A 22384-nucleotide genomic window follows, 5' to 3' on the forward strand; every position below is an offset into this window, starting at 1 on the left:
CAGGGTGGGTTTAAGTTGCTGGCGCACAGGGATTCAGTAAGTTCCCCGTAAGTGAAATCATGGGTGCCAAACTGCAAAGCAATTAAATTGGGTAGAGCTCATTTCTGTCACCCGCAGTGCATGGAGACCCAGCAGGAAGGTGTGAGGTTTCATTTTGTCCATTTGTGGACATGTCTTGTTTATGGACATGTAATTGACCTTTCATGGATCTTATTGAAAGCCATAAAAGGAGTTAGTCATTACCTACTCAGATATGTTGGAAGTATGGTTCAGTGTTTCCGGGTTTATTGAAATAATGGTCCCTTCTTTGTTTTTCTAGTGGCAGGCAAAGTAGAAACAGAGCTGTGAACAATAACATAAACCTTGCTGTTACCAAGCACTCAGCAAGCAGTTTTAGGAAGGCTTTACTTTTCCTGTGTGTATATAAAACCCTAGAGAACTCCCTGATTGTGGCATATTTCAGCATAAAGGAAGCAGAAATAAAATCAGGCCCTATAATTCATGTATTCAGTAATGGAGGACTAAAGCAGGAAGAGACAGGTGCTTTTCTGAAAAGCATGAAAGATCTGAGCAGCTGATTCATGGTGAAGTAATATGCTTTTAGCTGAGAACGTTTATTGTAGCTGAACCTCATGCCATCCCTCAAGCCAATATCTTAGATGAATCAGCAACTTGCGAGCTTTATCTGAGCTGTACCAATAGAGTTTATAATATTGTTCTGTCAGTGCTATTTATACATCATCACATGGCTGACTACTCCAGGCTGTGCTTTTTTTACACAGCCTTGGATGATGTCACTGTGGAGTAGGGAATTGTACTGAACAAAGGCTTTCTTCAGAGCAGCAACAATTACAGCTGATGGCAGAATACAACACTGGAGCCATGGAAATACAGAAACAAGCTCCCAGTTTTAAGGTAGATGTAGAAGGGCTTTCAGTCCTTCAGTAGCTGTTCCCACTGGGAAATTGCTTGAAGTGGTACCCTACAGCTGTCAGTGCCCACCTGGCCTTGGAGATGTGTAGGGAACAGTGTGGTCTGAAGCCTGGGGCTGCCGGGCAGAGCACTCACTCACCATGTAATTGTCTGGGGAAGAATCAAAGAAAGCTCCCCCAAGAAGGAAGATCAGTGGATCCATTCTGCATCATTCTCTAAGAGAAACAGTGTCAGCCTGGAAGCCTGCAGCCTTTCCATGACTGTCTTCCAAAAGCCAGGGGACTGATGTCCAGTGCAGTATGAAGCAGTGAAAGGATCTACAAATTATTTGTCAAGGAAAGATTCAGCATCCTCCGTTGATTGCCCTTTCGTTTGTGATGTTCCAGTGAGCCTGAAATTCTTCACTCAATCCCTATTCCCCAGTGCATCATGTGCATTTCCAGCTGTTTATCATCATTCCATAAGGCCAGCAACATGTCAACATCAACAGCTGTGTTCTTCTCATCTGCTACTTGTACTGGAGCTCTCGGAGTGTAACCACTGCCACTGCTGCTGAGCGCTGTTCGGACACGGCGTGTGTAACTCGTGTGTAACTCTTCCCTGGGAGCTGCTTCTCAGGAGCTCCCTCTGTGTGTCCTCCAGCCCAGCCATGACAAGCCTGTCACTGGGGCACAGATGGAGGCAAGGAAAAGAGAGTGGTACCCCCCCCCCCGCCTTTGCAGAATGACTGCAGTAACAGAGTGATTTATTTCACAAGTACTTATAAATTGGACACAATTACTGCCTGCCTCACAGACAGAGCTGTGACATGCTTATGCTGCAGGTTCTGACCTCTCTTGCTTTGCAGACCTCTCCCTCCATTTTCCAATGCAGGTTTAGATTCAGGTGTGGAAAACTGCTGTCAACAAGGTTGGAGTTTCCCCATTAGGTTTCACAGACTCCCCAGGTACATTCCACAAACCCTCAGGCACCGGCATTTCCAGGCAGGAGAGCACTGGCCTACTCCAAGGGACTGGTCCAGTTGCCTTTTTGCTGTTGCAGTGGTCAACTCTCTCTAGGGAATGGCTCTTCCCAGTGCTCTGGCATTTTTTTTTATCCTCCCCCTTAAAATTACTTCTTTCCAAAGCCTCCTTTCAAAGTTTGGCTCTGCACAAAGCATGCCAGCATCTGATAAAGGCTCAAAACAGAAACAGAATGGCATAAATAGAAATTAAGTAAATTAGGAAGAGGTGCCAAAGCAGCAAAACCCTAATTATAGCTGTGGCTGAATGTGCATGTGCTGTGCAGCTTCCAGCCCCCGCCAGAGTGCCAGGCTGCCCCTCAATATTCCTGGGAACATATGCATCCACTGTGTCACTGGCACTGCCTGCTCCACCTTGGACTGCATCTTCTTGCAGACTCTCTGCAAGGCTGGGGTTCATGCAGAGTTGGTGCCAGAGCCCCAGCCAAGCCAGCAGCAGTCCTCTGTGGCTGGATAATTTTTCCTCACTTGCTAAACTGCGCTTGTGCCATCTGGTCAATGCAAACAGCCTTATCCCCTATCCAGCCACGTTTTGTGGAAATTGTGGTCTACCTGCATCGTCAACTCAGCCATGATACTGTGTGGTTTATCTCCCTCAGGAACCAGAGGAAACCTGGGCCAAATTCCCAGCTGGTAAAAATCAACATGACTAAGGTGAAGTAATTCTGGTCCATCTGATAGTCTTTGTTAATGGCCAGAGATGGAAAGGCAGAGCACATCTTTTGCTGCTTACTCATCCTTGATGCTGTTTTGCCATAAGACCATTGATCACAAGTGAACAGGAGAAAGATATGTGGGAGCTGTTTTCCTAAGCAGCAAACAACAGAGATTCCAGGCTGTGGACAGGACAGGCTGTGTGTGGTGCTGGCTCTGCTCGAGTAGCCCTGAGTCCCTCAGCTGGACTCCCACCACTCTTTCCCACAGAGCACAGCTTGGTTCCCCAGAGCTGTGCTGGAGATAACCTAACCTAGCCTTATGCTGGTCTTGTTTTGGAGCCCTGGTTCTCTTTATTCCACAAATTAGGACATTCTTAGTTTGAAAATACAGGCAAAGTTTTAGAAAACTTTTGGGATGAGAAAATATTGTGGAGCCAGTTGAGAAGGGATGTAATAACCTGACACTCATGAGTTGCTCTGCTTATGCATGTTTTTGGCCTTGCTGTATATTGAATTCTGCGGATCTGTGCTTTTGAGGAAGGAAGCCTAGAAAGGGATGTTTATTTGGTCTTGTGCAGAATCTTTCTTGCCTTTTGCTGCAGCCTGATGCCCTTCCTCAGCAGCTTGGCTTGCTGGGCTGTAGGAGAGGTGGCTCTGGGGCAAGGGAGAGATAAAATCTGCACTTCTGTGAAAAGCAGTTGGTCTGAAGCTCACAGGAACTGCCAAGTATGAGCACAGTCAAACTGGAGTTGTTCTTGTGTGACACAAAACAAATGGTGAAGCTCTGGAGCGGTGGTCTAGAGAAAGGTAACATCTCGTGTCAGACCAGCTGACACGCTCAGGAGAGAGGGGATGAGATTTTGGGCACATGGGTCTGTGTAATCAAAGGGATTGCACTGAATGAATGGGCCTGGAGTAAGGGAGGCAAAAATAGAACCAGCCATCTGTCAGTGCACTCCAGGATGGCTGATTGGGAAGCCTCAGTGCTCAGCCGTGGAATGTCCTGCCTGCTTTGGTCACGGATAGAGGCGGCCGTAGCAATCTCTCCCCGCGGGCTGGGCACAGCTCAGAGCAATGTCTGGGTGACTCTACCAGTGCCCTTCTGCAGCTCCTGGACACCTCTGCCCTGAGGATCATCCATCATCTTCCTGTGCTCAGGCAACAGGAGAAGTCCTCATGGCAGAAAAGGTAGGGAAGGACTTGAGGCAGGTTCATATCTGTTGTCTTCTGCATGGGCAGGAGAATTTCCTTCACAGCCAACAGCCCAGCTGCAAAGTCTGGAACAGAGAGGAGGCAGCCCAGCTGGGGCTGCTGCACTTATCCAGAGGAGATCCTAACATTACTTTGAGATGTTACCTCAGCAAATGGTAGTCAAGCATTATAAATATATATGTAGCGTGTATGTATGTAATGATTGATTTCATAGTCACCACACATTGTTGGAAACATTGCTAATGTGATGCTTATAGACAGGAGTTAGTCCAAATTAAAGGCAGGAAATTCCAAGGTATTGTTCTTATGGAAGCTGTGACAGCTGAATTATATGGGCTTGTTAAGCAACTAAAAATAACCTCATTCAGAGTAGATAAAAGCATTATGTATGAGCAAGGAAACTGAATTACAATTGCAGTGGGAGCCATAAGTCTGAATATCTTGACTGTTGTGTGCAGTAAATGGAAACTCCACCATGCTGTTATATTAATTTAGTACTTTTTATTTAGGGACAAATCTTCAAATTCTTTACCTTAAAACTCCAGTGAAGGCAATGGAGAGTTTCAAATACAGAAAGATTGAGACATGGGAATTCAGTGCCTGGTTTGTAAAGGTAGGATGTACTTCCATCTTGATTGTTTCTGCTGTCATGATTTGGTGGTGGGTGTAAATGTGGGAAGCATCCTGCATTGCCTTCAGACTCATCAGGAGGAGACTGTAGAAAGTAAACAAATCTGGAATTAATTTCTTGCTGATCACAGCCTTTTCTGGGACAAAAATCAAGGCAGGATCTTGGAGAATTGAAGCCTGATCTGGTAACATCCATGGCACCCCTCAAGGCCACGGTACCCTTCCCACCACAGCAGTGTCTGCTTGCCAGCAGGGCACTGGCAGGCTGTGTCCCACGTCCCCCAGCTGTCCCTCGGGATGTCCCCTGGGAGGAAGGACCAAGGTGTCAGCTGCCATCAGCCGTGCTGCTGCAGCCCTGCAGATGCCAGGCAGTTGGCGTGGCAGGAGATCCGGGGAGCCCGTTGGGCTGAGCAGAGCATCCCCAGCCGAGTTCACTGCTGCCTTTCTTTGGGGAGCGCTGAAAGACGCCCTGGGCTCTGGCCCTGCTGGCCCTGCTCCGTGCCCATCCTGAGGGGCACTTTGCTCTAGGCAGGCATGGGACAGCACAGCTCTGCTGCCAGATCTGGGATGGTGTGCTCTCCATTTAGCACCAAGCTGAAATGTTACATGAAAATCTGATAAAAACCCACGTATTTCAGCTGGCCTTCCTTCATCCAGTATTTGAAACCTGGTGTCTGTGTGTTGGCTGCATTTCTGAGACCCTGTGGAGCAGCTTTTGGAGATGGGTTGGGGCTGGACTGGGGCTCTGCCCCAGATCTGGCAGAAAACAGTGGCTGGGGTTTCCAGAGTGGCTATCAGAGTTTTTCTGTCATTTTATTGCAACATCTCTACCTTGGCACTAGTTTTCCTACTCTGAGACGGTAACTGGTTTAAGTTTTGTTGCCACAACATTACACACCTGGAATTTGAGACATTTTACTTCTGCTTTGCTTTGTTTTAATCAGACTTGCTTGAAATGTCATATTGAAATGAGAAAGGCAGCAAGGCTGTAGAAATCTCAGCCATAGACTGCAAGGCAGTCACTGCATACGGAGCTTGGCAGGAGGCACTGGGACTACCTGAGAGTTCCTCTGATTGCCACCTATAAATATCAAATATCGCTATGTAGAGAAGGTGAGTGCAGAGGACAGAAAATAGTTCTACTCTGTGCTGTAGTATGATTCATGCTTTTAAGATCAAGATTAAAAGTCTCTGTTAGGTTCCAGACTATGATTTTATTTTCATTTACATCAAAGGATTTAGGAGCCTTCAAACCCGAGCATTTTTAAAAATAACTTTTAAGCATACTGTCTGGCAATGTGAGTCTCAGTTAGCATGGAAGAAGCCAGGTTCTCCTCATATAAAGCAAATAACTGAAAAATCGGAATTAAAGAACTACCTTGTCCTCAATTTAACTCTGACAGCTTGTATTGTATTTTTGTTTCAGGAAAAAGACTTTATGAAATGTGGGTCCTTGTAGCCAGGACATAGCCCTGGCTGATTAGCCCTGCAGATCAGCAGAAACCATGCACAATAAAAGCCTGTGCTTTTATGCAGGGCTCAGAGCCTTAATTGGAATTTTTGGGCTTGTTTGTATTTCAAAAGCAAAAGCTACTGAATTGCATCTTGAAAACCACATTTCAGGGCAAGTATCCTCAAAACACAGCCCAGGTTTGATCAAAAGGTTCTCAAGTCTGCAAACCTTTTGACAAACCCAATGAATGTTTACACTTTCTGAGTAAACTCCAAACCATAGGCTGGCATCGTGCTATGGAGTTTTTTCAGATTTTCTCTCTCTTCCTCCCTCCCCCCCACCTCCCCCTCCTTCCCCAGATCTTGCAAAAATCCAATCTGTCCTCTGGAACAGCACTTTCAAGATGGGAATCTTAATATTTTTATTGATAAACACATGAGCAGGCACAATAAATAAATATCAACATGCAAGCAAAATATTGAGCTGTATTTGCAAAATGCCAAATAAAAAACAGTTTTATATTTTGGCTTTATTTAATGTCCATTCCTGTGGATCAGACTGCACAGAGTTCACTTGTCCAAACCACTAAGATAATCCTTACCACATATAGAAATAGATTTTAATTACAGAGCAATAAATACTGTGTCTTTTTTTTGCTGTATGCATTTTTCTATCAGCAGACAAAAGCTGACATTTATTTTACTGATAGCCCTATATTTCCCCTCCCGCTACCACCGCAGCAGAATTTCCCTTGCCTAAGGAAATTGAGAGGATCAGAGCACATCTGATGTTCCATTAATTTAAAACGGCTGCCAGGACTTGCATATTGTAGCAGCTTTAAAGTGATTGAATTCGGATTATTTCAAACTCTGGGAAGTCCTGCCTCGCCTGACAGAGGTATCTGGAGTGACAAAATAAAATACGAATATGTCGTGTCTGTACGTCCTCATCCTCGCATGCAGCATTGCAACAAGCACAACAGAAACCACGGAACAGAAACCATGGAAAGAACAACACTGATTTTCTCCTTTTTTTTTTTTTTTTAAATTTTGGTAGCAGGCCCCTTTTTTAAAGCTGTAGCCCAGCTAAGTGGAGACACCTGGTGTTTGCTGCAGCAAGTTCACTAAAAATATGTGAGAGGGGAGGAGGAGAGTGGGGGTGTCTGGGGTGCCCTGCCTGGGGCACAGGCAAAAAATTCCTCTCCCCTTGCAGGGGCTCCTCCTGTGAATACAGAAATATAGCCCTGCCCTGAGCACAGAAGGGCTGCTACAGCCCAACTCTTGTCCTGGGGGACTGCTTCACCCTGTCAGGTGCTAAATAAAACACCAGCTTTTGGGCAATAGCTGTTTTGTAATGCTTAGTGGGTAGCTTATGCAGCATAATTCCAAAAGCAGAAAAAGTTTATGCACGGCCAAAGGAATATTAAAGTTTCACTACAAAAGAAATATTGTGGCTGCCAAGGCCTGATTACTCATAAACCCCACAGCATTATCACCATCCATCACTGCTGAGCTTTAATGACCAAACTAAAAGGAGACACATCAAAGGGGGGAGGGGGGGGTTGTCGTTTTTCAAGAGTAAGATTCCCTAAATATAGGACCAACAGTCAAGCTCGACATAGTTTTTGACCAAAAAACTTGAAAATTCATTTGAATGAATAACAAAACATGTGTTATGTTTTGCTGTAAAAGCCATGAAGTTTGTGCAGTGCTCTATTATGGTGACTGCTTGGCTTTTCATGCATTCCTAAATTACCATGTAATCTAAAACCTTGTTTTCAGCTGCTCTATATTGGAAAGTCCCTTGCAATAATCAGGATGATTACAGCCTAGTGCAGAGAACAAAACTTGTTTGTATTATTGCAAATAAAAATGTCGTTTATCAGAAATTTTACCTTTCAAGGGAAAAATAAAAATAATAATAATAAACTTTCTCTTTTCCCTGGCTGGAAATATTTTAAGCATGGGATTAATTTTGGCCACTCTACGACTTAAAAACACATGGATACTTGGTATAAAAATATGTTTCTTTCCTGTAGGGACTTGACTCTTAATTGGTGTGCCAAAACTATCTCACAGAGATTTCATTGTCTTATCTACTTACATCATCTTAATGCGATTTTATTTTACTTTGTCAAAGTCATATTAATGTAAATGTGTTCTTGATAGCAAACAGAGTTCTTTTTTATGCTAAACAGGATTCAGCTGACTCTAATAAAACAGCTTGCAATCCATTAGACTATAACTGTAATATAGTTATTTTGTTTCCCAAATAAAGACCGTGTCAGAAAGCTGTATAAGGATTTTTGTCTTGTTTTTCCACAATAATTGCTTGGGTGGGGTTACATTCTGATCTTTAAATGAATAGTATCGCTTGGAACAAACACTTCATATATCTTTTATCTTCCTCTTGCAATACAGTTCTGAGTTTTCTTTGAAAATGCAAAGCTACTTTTCCAGATAAGTCATCAAAATGTTTCCAAAGTATTTTAACTGCCAGATTAACTATATCTTGAATACAAAGATAGATGGCTTACATTCTTTATGCAGAAATTCTGCCAATGCATAGCAACTAGCAACAAATTAATTTCTTTTGCAACAGTGGGAAGGAAATAAAAAAAGAAACCCTGCTTTGCTATGCAAAGCTCAAAAAGGTAAATAGATATTTAAAAAGAAAATAAGGTTACTCGTTCTGAAAGGGTAATCTGTAAGCAAAGAACAGAGGATTAAACATACATTTGCTCTCTTTACAGAATCTGTGTTCCAGCCTTCTCTTAATGTATTCAGCTAATGAAGGACTACGGTGACCTTGTGGCAGATTCTGAAATCTAGGAATGTCTATTTTTTTATTTTATTTTATTTTTATTTTTTTTAATGCTGCCTCTCCCACAGAGCTTAATACAATCTGTTTCAGGTCAAAGTCTGTTTATGTCAGCAATGTTCATACTACACAACTAAAATGTTTTACTGCATTTATCAACTGAAAATATTGCAAACATTTCATTTCCTTTGATACAGACACAAAAAACCCTCTGCCTTCATTGCAAATTCTTGTTCATATGAATCACTCTGAGTAATATTTGCTTTAACTTTCGTGTGGTTCTACAAACAGTCTTTATATGGCTGGACTTCAAAGCTGGTAGAAATAAAGGTTAGAAATGTGATAGGAGCAATCTATTATTAGGCATGAAACATTACACCACTTTTAGTTATAAGCCTTAAAACCTGAATAATATAGATTTTTAACTTGCTGCATATTTATTGTGCTTTCAGTTATTTAAGTCATTTAGCATGGAGGGACTGTTTGGAAGAGAAATATTTTCCATAGGAACACAGACCACAATTGGGTTTAATTTTTCCTAATATTTAATTTAGAAAAACTGCAATATGGTAACAGACGTCTCATATGTCAAAGCTGAAATACTCTGCTCAGTGTTCCTTGCAGTGTAAAATTAATCTCTTACCAGCACGCTGACCCGAAAGGCAGGTTTTAGTGAAACAGGCAGGGGGTGACAGGAGGGGTGTGGGAAGATACAATCTCCTTCAAATACAGGGAAGGGGAAAAAATTGACACAGAGGAATGTCACAGAGTCTGCCATTGACATCCAGTGACATGAGCTGATCCAAACGTGCGTATGGGAGGGGCTTCTTTGACCACACCATTCACGGTTCATGCCTGTCACCCCACAGTGGTTTGTGGGGTGTCAGGTCTGCAGGGGGACACTGCTGAGGAGGGATGTGAGCCCTCACCCCTTCACTCCCCCTGATAAATTCACATGCTGATGGTGCAGGAGCAGCTGGAGAGGGAGATTGCCATGGCTTTGGGGGCCTTCAGCCTGTGCAGCCAATGGAGGCTGAACACTGTTGCTCTTGTTCTGGGTTAGGTTTGTGTGCTAACACAGGAGCATAAAAATAAGCTGAAAACATGTAACAGTTCAAGCCAAACAGGTCAGCCAGAAATAAACTACCATTTAAAATCCAGAATTTTAAATCTTCATGAGCCTGGGAAAGAAGAGGGAGGCAGCCTGGGCCTGTTCCCACCCCTAACAGTGGGAATTTTAACATGGACAGCACAAGACATGTTGCTCTTTTCTAAAACTCTAATTTTGTTTCCTTAGGTCCAGCTCTACCAGCTTGCCATGGCTGCTGCTGCCCTGCTCATGGTGGGATGAGGGGATTCCCTCGCCCTTCCCTGGTGGCTCAGCAACAGCACAGGGACATCGGCCACCTGCGGTCACAGCGCCACAGACACCTGGGCAGTGTGGAGAAGGAACCCATTGCATGGTGTGGAGTGGGTGGTACCCAGATTTACAGCATGTGTGTGGGGCAGGGGCAGCTCTGAGCTGCCCTGCTCTCCCCTCAGTGTCACAGGGGTTTGGGGGTGGCTTCCCTTGCAGCTGCCTGTAGGGCAGGCGCAGTGGCAGAGACCAGGTCCCACCTGGGCCAGCTCTGAGCGTGGGAGAGGTCTTGGGACCTTTAGACCAGCGGAGCAAACCTGTGAAATGTGTGAAACTGGAGAAGCCAAGCAAGACCCTTCCGGCGTGGAGTGGGGAATGGCTCACTCGGCGTCAGGGAGTGGGAAACTCCCGCTATTTATATTTTGGTCAGTGGAAGAAAGGGTCACACCCATCCATCTCATTAGTACAAAAAAGTATTGGCAACACCACAGTCCCCACCTTTCCTTCTGCCAGGGTTCTCCGAGCACCTGGTCCTGTGCCAGAGGGTTTAATGGGTTACCCTGCACAGCCTGGGACGGCGGCGTCGCGCGGGGCTGCACATTCCTGGGTATGTGCACACAGCCGTGACCGACGCGGGCTGAGGGGCCACGGCCCTGGCTGGCGGGGTGAGAGGTGTTAATAATGCTGGGGAAGGTGAAAACATAATTGAAACCGTATATTTTGGGGGGCATGCAGGACACAACGAGGTGATAGCTTCTGAGCAACAGATACCTGTAATTCTCCTAACCTGGTCTTACAGACTTTTAATTTGCTCTACAGATTTGGCTAGTTGCAGAACATGTAAACACCCAGAACTGTACACGGCAAACCATTAAATATTAACTTATTGTCGACTTAAAAAAAGCCCCACTCATGATATTAAAAACATAAGGGGAAAGAGATGCCAAGCTAGTGAATGAAGCCAGCTGACTGCTGAGAAGAGGCTACAGGGTTTGCTCTGTAGCTTTGCTGTTTTCAGTAATCTGACTCACTGAGATATTTTTAGACACAGTAACAAGTTCCATTGTTAAGTAATTTTTCATTTGAATTTTTCTCAAATTATGCTGTCCTCTTGGCCTGCAAATCCCTTTCTTCAGCAAGGCAGTGCTGCTCGCTACACCCCAAGGAGGAAGGGGAGCTGTGGAGGACTCTGATGATTTGGACCACATTGTGGAACAAGATAGATCTCAGCATCAGGTTGGCAGGATATTTCCCTTTCTTCAAAGGTCTCCAAACCCAGCAAGATTTTCTTTGATATCTCTCCAAAGGGATTTATCAGCATTGGGGCATACATTTGTTTAGATTGTTCCTGTAGGGTGGGACTTTCAAAGGAGAAAAAGGATGCCAAGTGCCAAATTCTCACCAAGTTCTCCATAAATATTTCCTTAGCTTCCTTTGAAAATGCCAGCTGTGCTCCCCATTGCCCTGTGCATCCCTGCTGGAAAGGTGCCCAACGGTACCCTCACAATGTGGGCACAAGGGATACAGGAAAGATGGTGACATTTTAAAAATCAGGAGGAAGAACTGGCCTGAGAGAGAGGAAATGCATGAAAATGTGCAGGTTGGGGAGGAAACAAAGAGGGAAATGGAGACCAAATTCCCTAGACCCGTCATTGTTTGGTTTTTTATTCTTCCTCTCTGCTTATAATTTCTCTCAGGTTTTCCCTGACATGTTTTAGTTAAAACAAGAGATGAGCATCTACTGAGAGCAGGGGCAGAACTCAGGCCCTGCCCCCAACCTGTGCTTGTGCTCTGGGCTTGAGAAACATCAGAACAGACACGGGCGACCTGACAGCACCAGGCATTAGTCTGGTCCCCTCAGGGCTCCCACAGGACAAGCAGAGGCTGTGCCCTAGGACAGGGCCACAGGGAAGCCAGAGGTTTGGCAACTGTTTGTCTTATGTACTTTTCATGAAGCAGGGCCAAGTCCTCCGTGATGGTAACTCACTGCCTCAGAAGTGAGCAGGAGATCCACAGGGAGCTGCATAGAGACATTCGGGCCAGTAGCTCCCAAATAACAAATGCACTGATGTCCAGGCAAGGACTGCCAGAGCAATTTGTTCTCCTGCCCTGGGGAAAGGGCCTGATGAGGGCTGTTTGGAGAGGATGTCAGAGGAGGAATTTTTATTTTATGAGTAAGGAGATACAGAGGCTCTTTCTGATCTGTTCTAGGTGCATTAATGATTTGTGAGCTGCAGCAGGGTTTGTGGTCCTCTGGTTATTTTGCAGGCTGAAAGATCCTTCCAAGTTCTCTAATACCTAGTATTTGTAGTCATGTACCTGGCTGGATTTTTTAAATGATAAGTACCTAGAGATTGCTGAGAGCCACAACATGTCTTAAACCTAGTTTCTCCTTAGTGTTTGTTTGTTTCCAGATACAATTTAAGATGTTGGTTTTGCCCCTAAGTCCCCATAGCTTGATGTTGCACAGAAAAGTGGTACTGTAATAATTTGTTTTATATCATGAGCTAAGTAAACCTCAGCACATCCCTTCTCATCCCATGTTGATCCAAGGATTAGATGTCAGCTCCCTAATTCAGTGAGGAAAGGCACAGACCTGCTGCAGGAGCTCTGCCCGGTGCTTCTGAGGAGGGTGAGGGCAGCAGGATGCTGAGGCAGAGAGGGAGCAGAGGCCCTTGAGTCCTTGTCTCTTGCAGAGAGCTGGAGGGCAGAGGGAAGAGCCTGGAGAGACTCCCAGTTTGTCACTGGGGCACTGAATGGGGCCGGCAGCTACCCCGGGAAGTCCTCGGATCTCAGCCAGGAATGGTTGTTGAAAGGAGCTTCATTAAGCGCTCCTGACTGTAAGTTTTGGGAAATCTGGGTTTCACTTTGATTTATTTCAAACATTCAGCTACCAAGAATAAAATAAGGACCTCTCATATGTGTTTTGGAGAGCTAATAAAACGTATTTACATGTCTGCAAAGCCCTTTGCCATGTGCAGTTGAATCACCATTGCAAATCTACCCGAACATGGTGCTCCAGCATCAGCCTCCAGATGACATGTAACGTGTTTGTGGTTTGATGGCCTTCACTCAAAAGGCTGGCTACAATATTTTTACATTTAGATTTATTTTTGGAGTTTATGGTTGAAAGATTTCGGCTCTGGGCAGCCTTTCCTATGGCTTTTAGCAGCGACACTTGCAGTTCTGTTTCACGTAATTAAACAGCCAACAATACTTAATGAAGAAATAAATAACATCAATAAAGTAGTAAATAATTATATGCAGGCAAACACCAAAGACATTATCCATCAGGCAACAGCTGTGAGCATTAGTTTTGATTAATCAATAATGTTGTACAATAGGAGCAGGAATGCTGGCCAGGCCTCTAGGGGAATCACCAGCGCTTTTCTAAGCAGCAAGCATTGTGATTTTAAGCAGAACTTTCAGCAGAATCTTTAATTAAATGTAACAGCCAAGATCTCCTCCAGCAGCATTGCTGCACTTCTCAAAGCCCACCGAGCAGCTGGAGTTTAACCAAGACCCACTTAGGGAATTTTGTGCAGCTGGGAAGGTTTCTTGGTACATTTGTGTTGGGGGATGCCAGTGGGGTACCACGTCCATCAGCGAGGGCACTGTTGAGCCAAGGGTGCTTTGGTGGGGTTTGGTGACCCTCCGGCAAGGGCCCAGCAGTGCCTGGCTTGTACCACCTGGGAAAAATGAGCTGGAGCTTTTGGCTCTGCCTCCAGCAAGGTGGCAGAGGGCGTGCGTGCCCAGCCTGCAGCTGGAGCCCACAGGGCCCCACCCCAGTCTGGGCAGCTCTCAGAGCAAGTGCCTGTTCTGTATTTTGTTTCCAAATGTAAATATGGCTGAAACTTCCCATCCATGCTGCGGCTCCTCAGGAACCTGATCTGGGCAGGTTCACGACAAAATCAGCAAAGACTGGTTCATCCTTATCTGTACCTCCTGGAAGAGGAGCCTTAATGAAGCTTCCAGGAAAAACAGATCTCCCTCCAGGCCTACCCCTCTTGCTGAGCGCTCCTGCCACCAGCCCACAGAATTCCGTGGCACTGCTGTCTATTGAGGCAGCATCCCTGGATTGTGCTGAGAGGTTCTGCTGCAATCAGCCAGCCAGAGCATGGGCTTCTTCCTTTCCTGTTTTTTCCCCCCTTCTTTAGTGTATAAGAGCTTTAAAAGAAGGTGAACCATGGAGAAAGGCTGATCACGGCACCAGATCCCAACTTAGATAAAAAGCACAAGGTTTTGCAGTCATTACCCCATTAAAAGAGAAAGAGGAGAAGGACAGGAAGGGTTTCTGGCATGTCAGGGACCGGTTTCCAGAGTCTGTGCTCACATCTTGATGGTTTGTTCCTCATGAAACCAATTGTTGATGACTTCTTAGGCATCTGAGTAAGCAACAGCAGCACATTGCTTCCACCATGAGTACGATGCTGGGGACACCTCCCCACCAGTGGAGACAGGAGCATGAGAAGGGAGTGAAGCAAAAGCTGTGGCTTGGCTTGACATGAACAGAACAGATGTGCTGACCCACTCCTGAAGGGTTACTTTAATTCTCTGACATGGCAGATGCACGTAGGAATTTTGCAAGCATAAGGCACATGAGTTTGTTGAGCTAAAAATGGCAAATCTCCAGAGAGGGATGGACGGGGAAAGCCCTTGGCTCTTGTTTGAGAAATGGAGGCTTGCAGAAGGCAATGGGGGAAACATCCACATGACTTAAAAACTCAAACAGTGCCCAAAGACCGGTCTTGGAGCCTTTTTTTCCCAAGCCTTCTCAGCGGGAAAACCAGGAACAGAAATTTCACATGATAATTGCTGATAGTGCAACAACCCCCAGAGGGTTTCCTTACCCGCTCCTCAACATGCAGGCACTAATAAACTCCTGTGTTAACATTAATATTCCTGATAGTCTCTGTAGGCTCCTTCTCCCAAATGTGAATCTCATTAACATCTGTGAACCCAAAGTACATTTGTGGGCGTTTAAAGGTGTATCCTGTAAATTGGGGGCTGCTGCCCGCTCACAGCCCCTCAGAGCACCTGCCAGCCAGGAATGGTAGCACTGACTGCACTGCTGGGGCCTGGCATGGCAAATGGGTACTGCCAAGTCTACACAAATCTGGTTACATTTCAGGTAGTGCCAAGTGAAAACTGCTCACATTTCTTGTTTAAAATTTGCAGATAGGATTATGGTTTCCTCCCTCCCCTGTGAAGGATCCGAGGGCTGTTCCCAGAGGCACAGAGCACACATGTACAATTCTCTGTGGATGCTAAGGCTGGTGAGGACAAATTGACTGTTTCTTGCAAAATAAAGTCTCAGTTTCATGTTTTTAAATAATTACTACAGTGTAGGTAGCCTATATTACAAGACAGGAGAGCATATCAATAAGCCACAGCTAAAGGCAAAGGTAAAGGGTTTGGAGTTCTTTTTTTAGTTCTTTGTCACATTCTTTCACAGAGTACCCCTATTGGCTTCTTCAGGAACAGTATTTATGGCAGATATTAATTTGTTCAATGAGATAATTTTTTTAAATTACAGATAAAGAGTAAGTTTTTGCTACAATACTGATCTCTTTCCAGGGAAGCAGCATCTTAATAACAAATATGGTATGGACACAACTTCAGAAAAAAGACTCACTCTAGGTCCAGTTGTAAAGTACCTTAAATAGTACTTTTTCCTACCTGGAATAAGGCTTCTGCAGACCTTTTTTTCCCAAGCAGACAATATTTGGCATCTTACACACTGCATCAGATAAGACAAGTGGATGATGTTCAGGTATTTCTCTGCAGTCCTGTTATTCCTGCTTTGTTTTATTGAGCTGAAACTCTGGATTCCTAAACCTGGGAAGGGCAGATCTCATCAGGCCTCCTCCTTTCTTGCTGTCCTGAGCCTGTGCATGCCACTGACTCTGCTCAGAGTGGGTTTTCCTGTGGGTTGCTGTTTTCTGGTAGTTTTGGTAGGGGTGGAAGCGCTGCCGCCAGGCGCGGTGCCCAGCAGCTCTGGCCTCCTTGTGGCTGTCACCAAGGACCATGCTGTCCTCTGGTTTCACCAAAATTCAGGGCTTGGGAGTGAAATCTTTTTGAAGGACTGCAATTTATAGATCCCTTTTTATCGCTAAGCTAGGTAAAGCACCTCTCAAAGTCATTATTCAAATGTGGCATATGTTTTGCTGTGAATTTTCAGTAGAACTCTTTCCAGTGATTTCCAAAATAAATGAGACTTTGCATAGTACTTTTTCCGTATTTAACATTGCCTTCCTGGCTTTGCAGCCAAGGCTTCCTTTTAAAGGCATGTGCATGAGATTATGCAATCGTAGTATTCCGGATACCCAGAGCAATTAAAATAAATCAGGCTAGGTATAATGAAGATGAGCCAAAGCATCTGTTTCTCAAGAGGATTTAAAAAAAACTCACCAACACTATCATCCCCAGGGGCCTGAGTCCATGGTGGTTAGACCTCAGAGATTCTTGTACTTGAGAAATGTGTCCAGCACTCACTTGGATTAGAAAAGGAGGCGCTGCAAAGGAGGAGAGGACTCTGGTATGGCAGCTATCCCTGCTCCCTGAAAACAGCGGCTGGATAACCAGGTGTGTTTGGCAAAGCTGGACTTCCAGATTAATTTTGTTTCCCTTCCAGCATTTTCGTTTGACGTGTGTACCTGGATGGAGAGGGAGAGGAATGACTTCTGCATCCTCTCCAGTGTTTACCACACACATCTTGTGTTTATAACCTGTGGTTGTTGACGGTGGTGCCTCAGCAGGAGGTGCAGAAATGTCCATACCCCTGACGCCAGTGCGAGGGAGCTGGGACACAGGAGCATTTGCCACTTGTCCTGTGAGACAAGAAGGAGACTTCAGGCCGTAGAGCTGAGGCACCAGGAGCTATTCTGATTTTTTTCCCCCTCCCCTGTCACTTAGCACCAGATGCCAAAAGCTGTTTTCAGGCAAAACCAGGAAGGGGCAAAGGCTGTCTGCTGAGCCGCCTTGCTTAGCTCAGATGGCTCAAAGACAGTTTAGCCAAAGGTTAAACTGTCTCTAAACTGTACCAGATGATTGACTCATCATCGTTGTGACATTTGTAGCTCAGGTAAAGGATGAGGATGTGGGAATAACTGCAGAAGACACTGCTAGCACTTACCAGGACACAATCTGCATGGAAAGGAAAGAGCAAGCTGTGGTGGGACACATCAGCCCTGCAGGTAGTCAGGGGACCTCAGGAACGCTTCCTCTGTGTCAGGGCATCTCATTCTAGTGCTGGCAAGAAAGATCTCAGTCACTGAGGTCAAATGTCCTTGCACAAACCAAACTGGGGAAAACGGAAAAACTCAATCCCAAAACAGATAAGCCAGAGTTGTCATAAGCACTTAGACATTAGGAAGGCAGTCAAAGTCAGTAAGGAGGTGACGTCCCCTGCTTTTATATGATGGCAGGGCAGAACAAAGCAAAATCTGAGTTTGGCTGGTGCATCCCCTGCGTGGGAAGCCCACTTTGCCCTGACTTGCTCCCTCTGAGACAACTGCTTACTGTCCCCTGAGGCTCACCAAATTTCTTTAAAAAAAGGAATTTCTCAGAAAAAAAAAAGCCACGACAGCTCAGACCTGTGAGGTGGAAAGAGGTCAGCTTGTTTACTTAAACTGATTTAAATCTGGCGCACTGAGAATAGCAACTTGCTTTGACCACTGACTTGGGTAAATATGGCCTGGCATTCTTACGGTGATATTTCCAGCCCCAGCTATCCCCATCGTGCAGGGATAAATATGCACAGGTATATTTGCACTAAAACCAGTTGAGGTTAATTATTTGACAAGAGCTGGATGTGAAATGGCTGGCATGCATTTCCTCTGTGTTGTTCAGAAAGTGAAGCCCATCTAAAGTCCTACCAGGCAACGTCCCCTTCCAGGCTTTATGATTATAAAAGAAGTAGTTTGGTCACATTTAGGAACATTTCCAATGGAGAATTTTTTTTCAGGATTTGGTGAGAAGGCAGCTATTTTTGGCAGATAAATTAGCATGTTTTCTGAAAGGATAGCCAGGGATTGCTTGCTGGACAGTATCAGCATTCCAACTTTGAAATGACAATTCAGCCCTTGTAACATGAGATGAAATGTTCTCCGTGGCTCAGCTCCCTCTTTCTTCCATTCCACAGCCATCCACGCTACCACCATACGTAACAAGTCATAATTTTACATAAGTACAAGGCTGTGCTCTAAGCCAATACACGAGTCGTGCCTGATTGAATATTGCCATTTCAGAGCCACCATCTAATCACATTTTTCAGGCCGCGTGAACAAAATAATGTTGTTATAATTACACAGAGTGTTTGTGTGTATGCGCGCGTGTGTATTATACATGTATAATGACATTAGGGTGATAATATAGCTGTTCCTATTAGCTCTGTGGTATTAATAAGGTATGACAGAAAGTTATTTGATACCGTTTGAAATCCCACTTGCATTTTCATATTGCTCTCAGATGTAATTCAGGGACTTGATTTTTATGAGTTATGGCTCTGATGTCACTTGTATTTTTGCCCGTAATAGGTCCCACTGGAGCAAAATTCATCAGACTCAATTAACAGCATCTGAAAAGTGTATTTGGTTAGCAACTGATCAGGCAGAAATGGTGTGGGCTCTGTTTTAGCTGACCCATCACTCTGTGCCACTAGATAAAACCAGCTTTGCAGGCAGCAGTTAGCAGCCACTGCAGCTCAATTACTGTGAGAGGAAAGCAACTATTTTGGGGGCTGCTCAGCTGCTGGTTCTTCCTGTCCCATGGCTGCACCCCTTGTAATGGGTCTCAGAATACTCTGCAATCATCTGGGTACCCTTCTCCTTTCTGCATGTGCAGGTGATCTGTCCTATTATTTTATTGGTGAATATTGATACTCAGTGATGATTATACTCAGTGATGATTATTTTCTTTAAGCAGCCTGGTCTGAGAGCCCTGGGGCAATGAGGTGCTCATTCCAGGTGAGCTGCTAGCAGTGCTGCGAGGGAATTAAAAACACAATGTCAGGGCAACAAAAAGAAATCCAAGGTAAATAAAAATAATTCAAATGCACATATGAATTGAAGACTGGAGTTTGAAAGCTGATCTCACAATGAGTTTTCTGCTCAGTCTGGTCACTTATTTGGGCTGGTGGATCTTCTGAAGGGAAGGTAAATGCTCTGACTCCTGATATTATTAATGCTTTGAGCTGGTGATTTGTACATCTGATCTAAAGGGCTCCCAAAGTGAGAGACTGATCCCAAACCCTGCTGAAGTGAACATGGGGCTCATGGCAATTTCACAGGGCTTTGCATCCCATCCCATGTGCTGAGTTGGGAGCAGGGGCTGGCATCACCCTCACAACCCCTGCTCCCGCTGTGTCTTCATCTCCCACCCTGAACACTCCTCATAAAACTCCTCAGTGTCCTAAAGTGTGGCAGGGAAGAGCTCTGAGTAGGGAATGAGTAAGTGAAGTGGAGCCCCAGCACTGCTGGCTGCCCCCCCGTGCAGGCACAGCGTAGATCAGGCTGTGTTCCCTTCCAAGCACAAAGCCGGGCTTCAGGACTCCAATTACTTCCTGTCTCCCAACATGCCTGACCACAACTATTTTTAATTGTAAGGCATGAAAATAAAGTTATTTAATAAATTAACGCTTCAAATGCTTTTGGGTTCAACTTTGGCTGTTTATTAGGACCAGCCTTATTTTGGCTTCTATGCAGTCATTTCCAGCTACCACTCTGTTTGATCCTCATCTTATTTCCTTTGTAATCTACTGATCTTCTGTTGTTATCATTGCTGTGTTTTATGGTTTTGCATTACTTTATTGACTCAGTATACTGTAGACTGTTGGGGTTTTTTTTTCCCTCTTCACTGAAAATAGCTTTTTATGAGAAGCTTAAGCAAAAGCCTGGAATGTCCAAAGGAAGGCACAGAAAAATTACAACATTTTGCACATTTCTTTTGGCCGGAGAAAGTTACAAAATATTCATATGAAGAAACTTATTCAGTGCCTGCAGGACAAAATCCAGCTTTTGATAATACGTGGAATTTCAATTTCTGCTATAAACAGGCTCTGTATTTTTTATTTATTATTTTGAAGTATAAAGAGTTTTCCGGGGGGGAGGGGGAAGGCTCCTATAAAATTGATGTCAGAGCAATAATGAGTATGCAGACCCTCACTGCTGGGAATGTGTACTCTTCTGCACTGCACAGCTTCTGTTGCTGTCCCATTCCAAATGCTACCAACATTAGAAATGTAAGTGGGATGCTGATGGTCCTATCAGGCAGCACCGGATGAGGTGACACCAAGGGAAAGGAGGGAAAGGAGCAGTCCTACCTGCGTGAGATTAAAAAAAATGAACAAATACAAACCTCTTTATGCCCAAAATATTGTAACAATCGTTTGAAGACTGTCTTATCTGTGTGAGAATATAACCCTGATTAAACATGCCAAGGTCAGTGAAAACAAAGGTGAATTGCAGAAGAAATGCATGTCATTCTGGCCAGGAGTTCACTGGGGCTGAGATGGAGCAGCACTCCCAGTTTTGCAGGGATGTGTCGAGGTGTGGTCTGGCATCACACCTGTGCAGCCCCTGACAAAACATTCTCCTCCCAGGGCACGGAGCTCCCAAGCACAAAGTGACAAGACTTTAGTGGCCAAGAGGGCGATTTGCAGCTCTCCTGAGCTCTTCTGCTGGGTTTGCCCATCCAAACCATGCTGGAGCCGGGTGGGAGCCCCAGGAGCGGGCTTGCCGTCCTCAGCGAGCATCCCCGCCCGCCCCCGGGGTCACAGCGTTCTCACCGCTGTACGGGCCGGGAGGCCACGGACCGGACAGGCACTCAGGGCATCTCAGAAGAGTAAAGGGCAGGAAAGGTGACACCTCTTACAAACCGTAAGGATTTGGTAATTCCTTCAGAGGAACCGGCAGAAAATCAGCCTGCCCCTGCGGAAGCGCCAAGCATCCCAGGCAGGTTTGGGCGCTGAGGCTGTCAAGGTGAATCCCTCACCTTCATGGCGCCAAACATTGCCCAAATTCCCGTGCCTGCTCCGCTGCCCGGGGCCAAGCGAGCCCCGCGCCTCGCACAGGGGTTCGCGTCACCGAACATCACGGGATGGGCCTCTCGGTCCCAGCGAGATTTGTGCACCGACTGTGGCCTGCTGTCCGGCGCCGCTATCCCTCTGTCCGACGCCGCTGTTCCTCTGTCCGGCACTCCCGTCCTTCTGTCCGGCGCCCCCATCCCTCTGTCCGGCGCCCCCATCCCTCTATCCGGCACCCCTGTCCCTCTGTCCGGCGCCGCTGTCCCTCTGTCCGGCACCCCTGTCCCTCTGTCCCGCGCCCCTGTCCCTCTGTCCGACACCCCCGTCCCTCTGTCCGGCGCCGCTGTCCCGCGCCCCTGTCCCTCTGTCCGGCGCCCCCGTCCCTCTGTCCGGCGCCCCCGTCCCTCTGTCCGGCCCCGCCGCCGCCCGCCAGGGGGCGCCCCGGCCGCGGCGCCGCCGCCCGCACTTGTTGCTGCCCCCCGCGGCGCGCGCTGTGTCGTGATGCGGGCGGCGCTGACGTCACCGCTGGCGTCATTATTAACGATTTCATTCATTTATTTATTTATTTTCTCGCTTATTTATTTCCTTGTTTAATTATTTATTTGTTTCCATTTCACGACGCCCCGCCGGGGCGGCTCCGAGCCTGTGCCCGCCCTTGCCCCCCTCCTCCTGGGATCAGGGCCTGCGTAGGGGGCTTGGGAGGGGAATGAGCCAAAATTTGGGAGTAAAGCGCCACTACCGAGGAAAGCGGGGGAAGGAACTTGGTCCCCGCCGAGCCACTTTGTAGTGCTCCCTCCCCCCTGCCCCGCGGAGCCGGGGTTGGCTGCGCTGGCGCGCAGTGATGGAGCCCCCGGAGAGGAGGGCGAGAAGGACTGAGCTCCCCCAGGATGACCCGCCCGTCCCTGTCGGGGGGTGTGCGGATGGGGACTCCGAGGGTGCGGGGGGCCGGGCAGCCCTCCGGCCGCAGCAGCAGCATCTACCTGCGGGGATGCAGCTCCCGGAGCCCCGATGGGAACTTCCCATGCCCGGCGCTGCGGGGCGGCCCTCGCGCCGGTGCGGGACCGAGCGCGAAGCCGGCGGTGCCCGCCGCTCTCGCCAGCCGGGGCTCCCCGCGGCCGAGGCTCCCGGCGGCGCCCCGCGCTGCCCGCCCCAGGGTGGCGAAGGCTGCGCGGGACGCGCTCAGCGGGCGGCTCTCCCCGACGTGGGGCGCCGCCGCAGGGGGCGGGCGGGGCGCAGGTGAGGGGCGGCCCCTCCGCGGGGCGCGCAGCCACCTGTCCGC

The 22384-nt window shown here is 46.7% G+C and overlaps 1 long non-coding RNA gene across 1 annotated transcript in view; it reads left to right on the forward strand.

The window, feature by feature from the left end:
- The window catches only part of LOC134554931 (uncharacterized), a 34292-nt gene extending 12917 nt beyond the window's left edge, over window positions 1-21375 (forward strand). The window contains exons 2-3 of the long non-coding RNA XR_010081347.1: window positions 4332-4435; window positions 10023-21375. This is a non-coding gene — a long non-coding RNA (uncharacterized LOC134554931). The remainder of the gene's footprint in view (window positions 1-4331; window positions 4436-10022) is intronic.
- Window positions 21376-22384: the final 1009 nt, after the last annotated feature.

This window comes from Prinia subflava, chromosome 9 (genome assembly GCF_021018805.1).
Source record: "Prinia subflava isolate CZ2003 ecotype Zambia chromosome 9, Cam_Psub_1.2, whole genome shotgun sequence".
NCBI classification, from domain to species: domain Eukaryota; kingdom Metazoa; phylum Chordata; class Aves; order Passeriformes; family Cisticolidae; genus Prinia; species Prinia subflava.